General features: G+C 45.3%; 2 non-coding genes across 2 annotated transcripts; both read right to left on the bottom strand.

Annotated features, from left to right (window-relative positions):
• Positions 1–677: 677 nt before the first annotated feature.
• LOC119319727 lies at positions 678–781 on the bottom strand. Its single transcript, XR_005154594.1, has one exon. It is a non-coding gene; the product is annotated as a small nucleolar RNA R71 (small nucleolar RNA).
• Positions 782–15,008: 14,227 nt separating this feature from the next.
• Positions 15,009–15,112, bottom strand: LOC119319726. The gene has a single exon (XR_005154593.1). It is a non-coding gene; the product is annotated as a small nucleolar RNA R71 (small nucleolar RNA).
• Positions 15,113–15,463: the final 351 nt, after the last annotated feature.

Genomic DNA, 15,463 nt, shown 5'->3' with positions numbered 1-15,463 from the left:
CGCCTAGTCCAAGTGGAGAACACGACATCCGTAGCTTTGGGCGTTAAAACCCCACTATACTTTCAATAGATCATTTTGGCGCCGTTGCCGGGGACTAGCGTCGTGCGATTGTGTTAGGCTATAGACTAGGTTTAGTTTATTTCATCGTTTAATTCACTCTGTATTTCTTTTTCGGTGCTTCTTTTACCTTCTTACTTTTTGTTGCTTCGGCTTATTAGGATACTAACTTTCTGACCAGTGTTTACTGTTTATGAGTGTGCGTAGGAAATCTGAACTAATTGCAGGTTGTTCTATAGTTACACTCGGTTCAGATGGCATTGCTTCGTGACCTTTGGATGCCCAAAAGTCAGTGCTATATCACAGGACCGGTTTGGCGAACTATTGAGGCAGAGAACTTCGAGCTGAAACCTAGTCTTATTGCTTTGGTTCAACAACAACAGTTTGGAGGACTGCCTACTGAAGACCCTTATGAGCACTTGCTCCGAGTGATGGAGTATTCAGATACAGTAAAGTATCATGGAGTTCCTCAAGATGTTATCAAGTGCATGCTGTTCACATTCTCTCTCTGAGATGATGCTCATGCTTGGTATCGATCCTTGCCATCAAGATCATTCAGTTGGAATGAGATATCATGAGCTTTCTTGCATAAATATTTCCCACTACACAAGCAGTCCGCAATTCGAGATGAGATCTTCAGCTTCGTTCAGCGTGAAGGCGAGAGCTTGTATGATGCTTGGGAGAGGTATGAAGCCTTCTTTAGGAGATGTCCTAACCACGGGCTCGAGAGATGGATAGAGATGCAGCTATTCTATAGAGGATTGACTTCGGACACTCGATCTTACGTTCATATGGCAGCGGGTGGAGCTATTACAAACAAGACACTTGATGATGCTTTTCTGCTGATTGAGAACATAGCCTTCCACCAACTTGAGTGGTACAACGAGAAGCCCACCTCTGGCCCAGTTGCTTGCTTGCAACAAATCACTTCATCTCAGCAAGAATCTCTTACACAAAAGCCGGAACCAGTTTCTCCGTGTGACAAGATTGAGCTTTCATGGATTATCTTTGATGATGATGACACCATCCTAGTTGACACACACACTGCAGATCATATGGATACTAGCATTCTAGATTCTGTTTTGCATTGTGATGATTCTTGTGTGGATGAACCAGAGCTACAGTTAGTTACTTTTGATATTGAGGAGATACCTTTGGTTGATATTGATCATGTGCTGCTAGAGCCAGATATGGAAAAGTTCACCTTTGATGATGTTAGCCACATCGATTCTTCAATGCTTGAGCCTGACATGGAAATCTTCACTGTTGATTATGATGAGGTCACTTCAGATGTCAAGGAGCAAAGCCCTACTATTTCACTTGTCGATACAAGCCCGGTGGAAGTTTCTACTACCATGCCTTCCATGGTATCTTTAGTTGAGGTAGTCATAAAACTTCTCCAAGGCCATTTTAGGTATTATGTCAGCTTTCTGGATAAGTTATGTCATATCGCTGATATTGCCTATGCACCCTGTGACTTGTTGTTGATACATGTTCCTGATTTGCCCAATAGATATACTTATATGATAGGGTACTCTATTGATGACTTAGAGGGCATTCTCTCTGTCACTTGTATTGGCTTGGTTGTTGAGTGTTCTTTTAGGTTGATGCTTGTGCACCATTTACTGTGAGTTAACCGAGTTCGAGATGACATTCCCTGGGATCCTGGTGGATTCACGGCATGGTAATGAGGAGAAGCAATGGGCACACGCGAAGAAGAGTGAAGCTGGAGCATGCACGAGGAAGCAATGGAGAAGAACCACAGCTTAGAGAGTGATCAAGCGAGTGCTACACCATCAAAGCCCGGTGAGGTGTTTCATGACCCCAATCTTAATATATCATCCATTGATGATGCTGAAATCATTTGATATTTGAGTTTCTTGAGCCATTTCTTAAATGATGTCCCACTGAATTTTATTTGACATATTGTGCTTGATGTGAATTAGTGTAACTTGATTTCTGAATGCCTTGTAAACTAGTGATCTACATATTGCTTGCTTTGCTGAAATTAGTGAAAGCTATTAGTTTCGAGTGCTCAAATCCCTAGTTCACTAGAAAACTTAATCATTTTATGCTTTTACCATGATATACCTAGATCATTAAGTGTCAGATTATGAGTTTGTGCCCAATGTGTTCCCATTCAGAGCAATCACTCACCACTATGGACTAGCATGCTATGTTCCCTGAATCGGTAGTATGTGAAACAGACTTGGATGAGTGATGATTCTTGTTTCCTTTTTGTATTCATTTGTTAAATAAGTAATAATGAATAAATAATTATCTGATCTTACCTAACAGTAGCATGTCATGTTCCCTGGATCGGTGGCTTGTGAAATCTGGTTGGATCGGATAGGAGTTAATTATATTAAAAAAATTGTGATTATCGAACCAGGTGTATACCATGCTCTCGGGATCGGTGGTATGTTCCTTTGGGGAGACAAACTAAAAAAACTAATAATTGGTCGAGCCAGGTGTATACCATGTTCTCGGGATCGGTGGTATGCTCCTTTGGTGAGACTGGTAAAATGTTATGATTACTTCCTTCACATTTAATATGTGGTTCAACCACAATGTTATATTTCTACAAATAAGTGATTTAATTCAAGTTCCTTTTGTTCTCGGGATCATGCTCTCTTTAGGAACCTTTTGGCACAGTCAGCATTTGAACTTGCTAATCTCCGTTTATCATTGCAAAAGTTAGAAATGGTCGAGTTTACTAGTGTCCTACTGCTTTCTAGCACTCTTACCATTAATTTTCACTAACTAAGTCTGAAGCATGCACTGTTTAGAGATCTACTTCACTTGACATTCTGCAGTCAGTTCACAATTCACTATCTAGTTCTTGTCATATTCCTTTGCTTGAGGACAAGCAAAGATTTAAGTGTGGGGGAACTTGATAAGCACATTTCATATACATAATTTTGGCATTGAATTATACCATTCGTTGAGTTATGACCATCTATTCTTGCTAAGTTTAGTTGAATATTTGCACGAAAATCATATAATGAATCATTTATTAGTCATTGTGTTTCTTTTGCAGAAAAGTGCGACAAGGCACTATAATCTACAAGTTTCTGTCTAGAAAGAATTGAGGAACAAAATCACGAGCAAGAAGAGAAGAAAGAGGGACTCAAGCTTGAAGAAGATTAAAGCTTAGGGGGGCTAGCTTAAGAAGTGGAGGGATCATCTTGTGCCAAAAGAAGGAAGAAGGAGGGCCAACGTGCAAATGGAAGATCTGATCGAGGGGGTCAAATCACTAGCGCTCTCAATCCCCAAAATGAGGCCTGACATCTCCCTCTCCTTCCCCTGCATCCTTCTCCACCTCCGGCCGCCGTGGCGGTCAGGCCGGCGTGGTGGTGCGCCACTGCATCTCCATCCACCACTCCACACCCATCCAACAACGCATCCACCAGCGCCGCATCACCACCACCATCCGCTGCATCTGCCTTCACCGCGCCACCACTCAACCTTCCTCCACGCGAGTGGCCCTGCTGCCATCCTTCTCCACTCTCCAAGCGCCTCCTGCTATCTCTCTTCTCCACGACCTTGCCACTGCTTCTCTTCTTGCCCAAACCTTGCTGATGCTCCTTCTCTGAACCTGCTGCTTCTACTGCTTCTTCTCCCACGTCTTTGCTGCTGCTCCTTTTCTTGCGTCCCTGCTGCTTCCTCTGCTTCCCTAGCTCTGCTTCTTCCCCTACCTTGCTTCTGCTCTATCCTCCGTTGCTGCTGCTTCTCTTCACCCACATCAACTGCTGCTGTTCCTTTTCCCCGTGATCTGCTTCTACTCCTTCACACTCATCTCCCTACTGCTGATGTTCTCTCTGAAGTTTATGTAATTTGAGATGTTTAGTACTTGATATATTCATATTTTATAAGAGCTAGCAACTTGTTATTTGTTCAGTTTGGTACTGGTAGAATATATTGTTAATTTGGGAGATAATTGATCTATTAGAAATTGCTTCGGTGTATTAATATTCTGCTCACATATGAATGTATTCACCCCTGTGTGTCTGTTCTCCTTGTACTAGTTAATTTCTACTAGTAACTTTTAGTTGTTAATTACTGTTGTGTTGATCTGTGGGTACTAGTCTTGTGGTTTGTATAATCTCGTTCATTTATGTGTTGTCACTCGTGTACTGCTCTTATTTCAAAGAAACTTGTTCAGTTTTGTAGTATATGTTTTAGCTCCAGTACTTGTGTTATAAAGGACTGTGATATAAATGCATCTTCCTTTTCTTATATATGTCTGCTAGATATATTTGTGATCATCACTTGTTACTTTCTTTCTGTAGATGCTAGTGTCCTGTGTCAGTATTTAGTTTCTAAAATGATATGAAAATACCAAAAAGAGAAAGTGAAGATAATCTTCATCTCCCTTTGCCTCTGTGTCATTCCCTTTGTTGATGATCCTTTTTGGTGTTGGTATTATTTTCTATTTTCATCACTCAACATTGTGTGACCTAGATTTAGCCGAGCATAGTCGCCGTCGCCTAGTCCCTGTGGAGAACATGACATCCGTAGCTTTGGGCGTTAAAACCCCACTATAGTTTCAATAGATCACCAATACGCTAGGGGCTCAAGCATACCCCACAGTACGGCGTGAGAAGTCCGAACACTTTCGGCAGTGCGGCACCCCGAACTTATAGCATTATATGCATCAACTCCGAATCATGTCTTGGGTCAATAGTTGGGTTTGCTCGGCTCCCATGTTTTGGTACCTTACGTTCCGCTATATCGGCTAAGGTAGCACTGGGAGAACTACTGTGATTGTGCCTCGGTTCTGCTGGGCTAAGCACCTCAGTAGAGAAAGCTAAAACTAACTGTCATGATAAGGCGAGAGACTGGTCGCTGTTCGAGAGGTTTTCGAGTCCTTAAAGACTTATGTCGCTTAGATCGAGGAGTCGGCCATGTCCAGCTTAAGGCGTGTATCGCGCCCCAGATTCGGCCTTCCGAATACTAGGTGCTTCGCCGATATTTAAAATTATAGAATTCTGTGGCTAAGTGAGAGTGATAATGCATTATAGTCTGATTGCCTTGTTCGTTGTGCTGAGCACCTCCCTCGAAGGACCCAAAAATGGGAACAAGAGTGCTCAGGTTTATCCCGAACACCCCAGCACTCGTGTCATGGGGGTAGAAGCCGACGGCTAGCCATCTCTCAGATTTGATAAACAACCGAATAGAAGGTAATATTTTAAATTCAAACAAGCGTTGCATAGCGCATATGAACAAGTTTTCATGATTACAGGATTACACAAGCGAGTTCACTCAAATATTATATCTTTTGTACACTCGTCCGCTACGAGACGGGCACCCTTCAGGACACCCTCATAGTACATCTCGGGGTGGCGATGCTCCTTGCCCTCCGGCGGCCCTTCCTTGATTAGCTTCACATTGTCCAACTTGGCCCATTGTACCTTCACAGGGCGAAAGCCCGGCGTGCACCTTCGATGCAAACGGACCGCTTGATAACTTCCAGCCGTGGGCAGGCATCCACAAGCCGCCTCACCAAGCCGAAGTAGCTGTTGGGAAGGGCGTCGCCAGGCCACATCCGGACTATCAAGCCCTTCATGGCCTGTTCGGCTGCCTTGTGTAGCTCGACCAGCTGCTTTAGCTGGTCTCTCATAGGTATTGGGTGTTCGGTCCCAGTATAATGGGACCAGAACAACTTCTCCGTCGAGCTTCCCTCCTCGGCCCAGTAAAATTTTGCGGCATCCGACACGCTGTGGGGCAAATCCGCGAATGCTCCTGGAGAGCTCCGGATTCGGGTAAGTAACAAGTAATTTACTTTCACATGCTTACTTTGCATATAGAATGCCTTACCCACCGCTATCTTCTTCATCGCATCAATCTCCTGGAGGGCCTTTTGGGCTTCGGCCTTGGCACTCTTTGCACTCTCAAGGGCCGTGGCAAGCTCGGACTCTCGTGTCTTCAAGTCAAGCTCTAGCGCCTTGTGCTTCGTCACGAGAGCATGGAGCTCTTGCTGCACCTCGCCCACCCGTGCCTCATGCCTCTCCCGCTCGGTGCGCTCCTCGGCCGCTTTGTTTTCGGTCTCGGATAGCGCTTGCTTCAGGGTAGCCACCTCGGTCGTGGCCCCAGGCAAATTTACGATAATCCTGTCATTTTGCAATCGCTTTCCTTTTATATAGATCCATATACTAGGTACTACTTACCTTTGTTCTCCTCGAGCTACCTCTTGGCAAGGCCGAGCTCTTCCTTGGACCCTTTAAGGTCCTACTTCAGTGCGGCGACCTCCGCAGTTAGTGCGGCAGAGGCCTGCAGCGAAGCCTGCATACGCATATAGACATACTTATATTAGACTCCTGCGATATTGTTCGATCCTCTGTTGGGCCTTTCTTTGTGAACACCGAATAGAGCATCAGGGGCTACTGTCTATGCGGTAGTATTTCTCCTATATTTCAAAAACTTACCTCAAAGCCTGTTAGAAGGCTAGCACAGGCTTCAGTCAGTCCGCTCTTGGCGGACTGAACCTTCTGGACCACCGCACTCATAATAGTGCGGTGCTCTTCGTCAATGGAAGCGCTGCGAAGCGCTCCCAGTAGATTGTCCGGTGCCTCTGGATGGGCAGAGGACACCGGCATAGGCGTCTTTCCCCTCTTGGACGGAGGCTGCCTGCCCGAGTCCGGAACCACTGGAGGTTCCTGCGCGGTGTTCGGCTGAGGGCCGAACTCGGAGCCCTCGGGGCGGTCTGCACAATCATAATTCAGCGTTTGGAGAAGCAGTGCGACAAAGGAATGCTATGAGTTACTCTGGTATCCGAATACTTACAACTTCGCCAGGGGCTTGGCCCTAAGCAGCCACTCATCTTCGCCTTCGGCGGCGGTGGTGGAGTAGTCCGGAAGGAGAGTCCTTCCCCTCTTGGACCCTTTGCCCCCCCCCAGTAGGGGCGGCCTTCCTTTTCTTGTCTCCCTCAACTAGAGGGGGAACATCTTCATCTTCCTCCTCGTCTTCGAGGGAGGAGTGGGTCGCGGAGTTATCGGACGATGAGTCCGATAACACCTGGCGCCGGGAGCTCTTTCGGGTTCCCTTGGCCTTCTTGGTATTCTCCGGCACCTTGTAAGGAGCCGGAGTCAGCATCTCTGTCAGGAGAGCGTCCGTAGTGTCTTCGGGCAGAGGGGCCGGACAGTTAATCTGCCCCGACGTCTCCACCCAGTCCTGTCAAAGGCATGAAGATCAGACCCCGCACATGGTTAAGCTAGGGGAAATAGATATCCTACCAGATGTATGGAACTCACCGAATGCGCTCGGTGCTTTGCTCTTAACCCGCGATCCTCGGTGAGAGAGGGAGGGACCTCTGCGCCCTTGAATAGCACCTTCCAGACATCCTTGTGCGTCGTGTCGAAGAGCTCGCTCAGAGTCTGTTGCTGGGCTGGGTCGAACTCCCACAAGTTGAAGTCCCGTTATTGGCACGGGAGGATCCAGCGGACGAGCATAACCTGGACTATGTTGACAAGCTTGAGCTTCTTGCTTGCCATGTTCAGGATACATTTCTGGAGTCCGTCCAGCTCCACCAATGAACCCCACAACAAGCCCTTCCCTTTCCAGGAAGTGAGCCGTGTGGGGAATTCGGATCGAAACTTGGGGGCAGCCACCCATTTGGTGTCGCGCAGCTCGGTGATGTAGAACCACACCGATTGCCACCCCTTTATGGTCTCTACGAAGGAGCCTTCAAGCCATATAACGTTGGGCATCTTGCCCACCATGGCTCCGCCGCATTCTGCTTGTTGGCTGCCCACTACCTTCGGCTTGATATTGAAGGTCTTTAACCATAGGCCGAAGTGGGGTCGGATGCGGAGGAAAGCCTCACACACAACGATGAACGCCGAAATGTTGAGGACGAAGTTCGGGGCCAGATCATGAAAGTCCAGACCGTAGTAGAACATGAGACCACGGACGAATGGATGGAGGGGAAACCCCAGTCCACGGAGGAAGTGGTGGAGGAAAACTACCCTCTCATGAGGTTCAGAGGTAGGAACGATCTGCCCTGCAGCGGGCAGCCGATGCGCTATATTCGCAGCCAAGTATCCGGCTCCGCGTAGCTTCTTGATGTGTCCCTCCGTAACAGAGGAACCCATCCATTTGCCTCCCGCTCCGGACATGATTGAAGAAGGTTGAGGGGAAGGATGTGGGCTTGGGCGTTGGAGCTTGAGTGCGCAAGAGTGGATGAGCAAGGAGGAAGAAGGCGTGGGTAGAAAAAAGGTTAAACCTTGTCCCTTTATAAGGGCGGCCGAAACTATGCGCCCCCACTAGCCTGGTAAAACTCGCTTATCCCCCAAGCGTCGTAATCGATGGCGCGGTTGGGTTACCCACGCCCGTATTGATGAGAATCCCGTAATAAGGGGAACACGATCTCTGCTTTGACAAGACGTGTCAAGAAACTGCCTCGCGTTATGTGCGGGCCTAGTTAAAGGAAACGGTTCGAATAATTATCGGGCCATGGCATAATGTCATGTTGCCAAAACGTGTCAGCAGATTAGATTTTTGGAAATATTATTCTCTCTATGGTGGTATGTGGAACTTATTTTGCAGGGTCGGACACTATCCTTGTATTCAAATTCTTCCATGATGTATTCGGAGGAGGAACCCGCCTTGCAATGCCGAAGACAATACTGCGCGCCGGACTCATCGTTATTGAAGCCTGGTTCAGGGGCTACTGAGGGAGTCCTGGATTAGGGGGTCTCCGGACAGCCGGACTATATCCTTTTGCCGGACTATTGGACTATGAAGATACTAAATTGAAGACTTCGTCTCGTGTCTGTATGGGACTCTACTTGGCGTGGAAGGCAAGCTAGGCAATACGGATATGGATATTTCCTCCTTTGTAACCGACCTTGTGTAACCCTAACCCTCTCCGGTATCTATATAAACCAGAGGGTTTAGTCCGTAGGACAACAACAATCATACCATAGGCTAGCTTCTCGGGTTTAGCCTCTCCGAGCTCATGGTAGATCAACTCTTGTAATACTCATATCATCAAGAATAAATCAAGAAGGACGTAGGGTTTTACCTCCATCAAGAGGGACCGAACCTGGGTAAAACATCATGTCCCGGCCTCCTGTTACCATCCACCTTAGACGCACAGTTCGGGACCGCCTACCCGAGATCCGCCGGTTTTGACACCGACAATGACCCCGCTGCTAATGCTGCTCCACACCCCAATGTTGTGACATGTTTCAAGTGTGGAGAGCCGGGTCACTAGAGTCGAGAGTGTCCCCAGAACAACAACCCCAACCAGTCTGGAAAGTCCATTGGCCGTGGTAAGCCAGCGGGAAAGACATTCTACGCCAAGCCAGCCGCCACTACACGTGGCCATGTCAACTATGTCTCAGCTGAGGAGGCTCATGATGATCCTAACATCGTCCTTGGTACGCTCCTTGTTAATTGCCATCAGGCATCTGTTCTTTTCGATACTGGAGCATCTCATTCATTCATATCTGAGAGCTATGCTCGATTGCATAACACGACATTCTGTGACATGCACACTACCATGGAAATTCAAACCCCTGGCTTTAGATGGCAAACCTCCAGAGTAAGCCATGGGAATGAAATTCTTCTGGATAGACTTGTCTTCCTTGCATCCTTAATAGCTCTCAAGTCCTCGGACATAAACATCATCTTGGGTATGGACTGGATGTCAGCCCATTATGCTAAGATTGATTTCTCTACTAGAAATTTTCAACTTACTCACCCATTGGGCTAGACAGTCAACTTCTTAACTCGAGTGACCAAACGCCAGCTTTACTCCCTAAATGCCAACCCCCTTCCAGACCTTGAAGATATTCCGGTAGTTCGAGACTTCCCGGATGTCTTTCCAGAAGAACTGCCAGGTGTTCCACCTGACAGGGGTGTCGAGTTTGTGATAGACCTTGTTCCAGGAACCGTCCCAATTTCTAGAAGACCCTAAAGATAGCACCCTTAGAACTAGCCGAGCTTAAGAAGCAACTCGATGAATCCTTGAAAAAGGGTTTCATCCGTCCTAGTCCCTCTCCTTGGGCTTGCCCCGTCCTCTTCATTAAGAAGAAGGATGGAACGGATCGGATGGTTGTAGATTACCGACCTGTCAACTTGGTCACTATCAAGAACAAGTATCCGCTTCCCAGGATCAACGATCTGTATGATCAGCTCGCTGGATCCTCAGTCTTTTCCAAGATGGATTTGAGGTTGCGCTACTGCTATGTCTTGAGATAGCATTGGTTTTCCCCGAAGAGGAAGGGATGATGCACCAGAGTAGCGTAAGTATTTCCCTCAGTTTTTGAGAACCAAGGTATCAATCCAGTAGGAGGCCACGCTCAAGTCCCTCGTTCTTGCACAAAACGATAGCTACTCACAACCAACGCGATTAGGGGTTGTCAATCCCTTCACGGTCACTTACGAGAGTGAGATCTGATAGATATAATATTTTTGGTATTTTTGGTATAAAGATGCAAAGTAAAAAGTAAAGGCAAAGTAAAAAAGCAAAGCAAGATTAAAGTGATGGAGATTGATATGATGAGAATAGACCCGGGGGCCATAGGTTTCACTAGTGGCTTCTCTCAAGAGCATAAGTATTCTATGGTGGGTGAACAAATTACTGTTGAGCAATTGACAGAATTGAGCATAGTTATGAGAATATCTAGGCATGATCATGTATATAGGCATCACGTCCGTGACAAGTAGATCGAAACGATTCTGCATCTACTACTACCGCTATCCAGCATGCATCTCGAGTATTAAGTTAAAAACAGAGTAACGCCTTAAGCAAGATGACATGATGTAGAGAGATAAATTCATGCAATATGAAATAAACCCAAAGCTAAGCACTTCTCCCATGGCAAGAACTACCAAATCTTGTTATCCTCGATGGCAACGATGCAATATGTGCCTTGCTGCCCCTTCTGTCACTGGGAAAGGACACCGTAAGATCGAACCCAAAGCTAAGCACTTCTCCCATGGCAAGAACTACCAATCTAGTTGACCAAACCAAACGGATAATTTGAAGAGGCTTGCAAAGATAACCAATCATACATAAAAGAATTCAGAGAAGATTCAAATACTATTCATAGATAGACTTGATCATAAACCCACAATTCATCGGTCTCAACAAACACACCGCAAAAAGAAGATTACATCGAATAGATCTCCACAAGAGAGGGGGAGAACTTTGTATTGAGATCCAAAAAGAGAGAAGAAGCCATCTAGCTACTAACTATGGACCCGAAGGTCTGAGGTAAACTACTCACACTTCATCGGAGGGGCTAGGATGATGTAGAAGCCCTCTGTGATGACGGCCCTCGTCCAGAAGAGCTCCGGAACAGGCCCCAAGATGGGATCTCGTGGATACAGAAAGTTGCGGCGGTGGAATTCGGTTTTTGGCTCTTTTTCTGATCGTTTGGGGGTACGTGTGTATATATAGGAGGAAGGAGTACGTCGGTGGAGCACCGAGGGGCCCACAAGGCAGGGGGCGTGCCCCCACCCTCATGACCTCCTATTTGACTCCTTGGAGTAGGGTCCAAGTCTCCGGGATCATGTTCGGTGAGAAAATCACGTTCCCGAAGATTTTATTCCGTTTGGACTCCGTTTGATATTCTGTTTCTCCGAAACACTGAAATAGGCAAAAAACAGCAATTCTGGGTTGGGCCTCCGGTTAATAGGTTAGTCCCAAAAATAATATAAAAGTGGAAAATAAAGCCCAATATAGTCCAAAATAGTAGACAATATAGCATGGAGCAATCAAAAATCATAGATACATTGGAGACGTATCAGGCATCCCCAAGCTTAATTCCTGCTCGTCCTTGAGTAGGTAAATGATAAAAAGAGAATTTTTGATGCGGAGTGCTACTTGGCATAATTTCAATGCAAATCTTCTTAATTGTGGTATGAATATTGAGATTAGAAGGATTCAATACAAAAGTTTATATTGACATAAAAATAATAATACTTCAAGCATACTAACAAAGCAATTATGTCTTCTCAAAATAACATGGCCAAAGAAAGTTATCCCTACAAAATCATATAGTCTGGCTATGCTCTATCTTCACCACATAAAATATTTAAATCATGCACAACCCCGATGACAAGCCAAGCAATTGTTTCATACTCTAACTTTTTCAATCTTCACGCAATACATGAGCGTGAGCCATGGATATAGCACTATAGGTGGAATAGAATGGTGGTTGTGGAGAAGACAAAAAGGAGAAGATAGTCTCACATCAACTAGGCGTATCAACGGGCTATGGAGATGCCCTTCAATAGATATCAATGTGAGTGAGTAGGGATTGCCATGCAACGGATGCAATAGAGCTATAAGTATATGAAAGCTCAAAAAGAAACTAAGTGATTTAATATGTGGTTCAACCACAATGTTATATTTCTGCAAATAAGTGATTTAATTCAAGTTCCTTTTGTTCTTGGGATCATCCTCTCTTTAGGAACCTTTTGGCACAGTCAGCATTTGAACTTGCTAATCTTCGTTTATCATTGCAAAAGTTTAAAAATGGTCGAGTTTACTAGTGTCCTACTACTTTCAAGCACTCTTACCATTAATTTTCACTAACTAAGTCTGAAGCATGCACTGTTTAGAGATCTACTTCACTTGACATTCTGCAGTCAGTTCACAATTCACTATCTAGTTCTTGTCATATTCCTTTGCTTGAGGACAAGCAAAGATTTAAGTGTGGGGGAACTTGATAAGCACATTTCATATACATAATTTTGGCATTGAATTATACCATTCGTTGAGTTATGCCCATCTATTCTTGCTAAGTTTAGTTGAATATTTGCATGAAAATCATATAATGAATCATTTATTAGTCATTGTGTTTCTTTTGCAGAAAAGTGCGACAAGGCACTATAATCTACAAGTTTCTGTCTAGAAAGAATTGAGGAACAATATCACGGGCAAGAAGAGAAGAAAGAGGGACTCAAGCTTGAAGAAGATTAAAGCTTAGGGGGGCTAGCTTAAGAAGTGGAAGGATCATCTTGTGCCAAAGGAAGGAAGAAGGAGGGACAACGTGCAAATGGAAGATCTGATTGAGGGGGTCAAATCCCTAGCGCTCTCAATCCCCAAAATGAGGCCTGACATCTCCCTCTCCTTCCCCTGCATCCTTCTCCACCTCCGGCCGCCGCGGCGGTCCGGCCGGCGTGGCGGTGCACCACTGCATCTCCATCCACCACTCCACACCCATCCAACAACGCATCCACCAGCGCCGCATCAGCACCACCATCCGCTGCATCTGCCTTCACCGCGCCACCACTCAACCTTCCTCAAGGCGAGTGCCCCTGCTGCCATCCTTCTCCACTCTCCAAGCGCCTCCTGTTGTCTCTCTTCTCCACGCCCTTGCCGCTGCTTCTCTTCTTGCCCAAACCTTGCTGCTGCTCCTTCTCTGAACCTGCTGCTTCTACTGCTTCTTCTCCCACGTCTTTGCTGCTGCTCCTTTTCTTGCATCCCTGCTTCTTCCTCTGCTTCCCTAGCTCTGCTTCTTCCCCTACCTTGCTGCTGCTCTATCCTCCGTTGCTGCTGCTTCTCTTCACCCGCATGAACTGCTGTTGTTCCTTTTCCCCGTGATCTGCTTCTACTCCTTCACACTCATCTCCCTACTGCTGATGTTCTCTCTGAAGTTTATGTAATTTGAGATGTTTAGTACTTGATATATTCATATTTTATAAGAGCTAGCAACTTGTTATTTGTTCAGTTTGGTACTGGTAAAATATATTGTTAATTTGGGAGATAATTGATCTATTAGAAATTTCTTCGGTGTATTAATATTCTGCTAGCATATGAATGTATTCACCCCTGTGTGTTTGTTCTCCCTCTACTAGTTAATTTCTACTAGTAACTTTTAGTTGTTAATTACTGTTGTGTTGATCTGTGGGTACTAGTCTTGTGGTTTGTATAATCTTGTTCATTTATGTGTTGTCACTCGTGTACTGCTCTTATTTCAAAGAAACTTGTTCAGTTTTGTAGTATATGTTTTAGCTCCAGTACTTGTGTTATAAAGGACTGTGATATAAATGCATCTTCCTTTTCTTATATATGTCTGCTAGATATATTTGTGATCATCACTTGTTACTTTCTTTCTGTAGATGCTAGTGTCCTGTGTCAGTATTTAGTTTCTAAAATGATATGAAAATACCAAAAAGAGAAAGTGAAGATAATCTTCATCTCCCTTTGCCTCTGTGTCATTCCCTTTGTTGATGATCCTTGTTGGTGTTGGTATTATTTTCTATTTTCATCACTCAACATCGGGTGACCTAGATTTAGCCGAGCATAGTCGCCGTCGCCTAGTCCCTGTGGAGAACATGACATCCGTAGCATTGGGCGTTAAAACCCCACTATACTTTCGATAGATCATTTTGGCGCCGTTGCCGGGGACTAGCGTCATGCGATTGTGTTAGGCTATAGACTAGGTTTAGTTTATTTCATCGTTTAATTCACTCTGTATTTCTTTTTCGGTGCTTCTTTTACCTTCTTACTTTTTGTTGCTTCGGCTTATTAGGATACTAACTTTCTGACTAGTGTTTACTGTTTATGAGTGTGCGTAGGAAATCTGAACTAATTGTAGGTTGTTCTATAGTTACACTCGGTTCAGATGGCATTGCTTCGTGACCTTTGCATGCCCAAAAGTCAGTGCTATATCACAGGACCGGTTTGGCGAACTATTGAGGCAGAGAACTTCGAGCTGAAACCTAGTCTTATTGCTTTGGTTCAACAACAACAGCTTGGAGGACTGCCTACTGAAGACCCTTATGAGCACTTTCTCCGAGTGATGGAGTATTCAGATACAGTAAAGTATCATGGAGTTCCTCAAGATGTTATCAAGTGCATGCTGTTCACATTCTCTCTCTGAGATGATGCTCATGCTTGGTATCGATCCTTGCCATCAAGATCATTCAGTTGGAATGAGATATCATGAGCTTTCTTGCATAAATATTTCCCACTACACAAGCAGTCCGCAATTCGAGATGAGATCTTCAGCTTCGTTCAGCGTGAAGGCGAGAGCTTGTATGATGCTTGGGAGAGGTATGAAGCCTTCTTTAGGAGATGTCCTAACCACGGGCTCGAGAGATGGATAGAGATGCAGCTATTCTATGGAGGATTGACCTCGGACACTCGATCTTACGTTCATATGGCAGCGGGTGGAGCTATTACAAACAAGACACTTGATGATGCTTTTCTGCTGATTGAGAACATAGCCTTCCACCAACTTGAGTGGTACAACGAGAAGCCCACCTCTGGCCCAGTTGCTTGCTTGCAACAAATCACTTCATCTCAGCAAGAATCTCTTACACAAAAGCCGGAACCAGTTTCTCCGTGTGACAAGATTGAGCTTTCATGGATTATCTTTGATGATGATGACACCATCCTAGTTGACACACACACTGCAGATCATATGGATACTAGCATTCTAGA

This window comes from Triticum dicoccoides, chromosome 6A (assembly GCF_002162155.2).
Source record: "Triticum dicoccoides isolate Atlit2015 ecotype Zavitan chromosome 6A, WEW_v2.0, whole genome shotgun sequence".
Classification (NCBI taxonomy): domain Eukaryota; kingdom Viridiplantae; phylum Streptophyta; class Magnoliopsida; order Poales; family Poaceae; genus Triticum; species Triticum dicoccoides.
The sequence above is the reverse complement of the archived record's forward strand: the minus strand, read 5'-3'. Positions and strand labels throughout refer to the sequence as shown.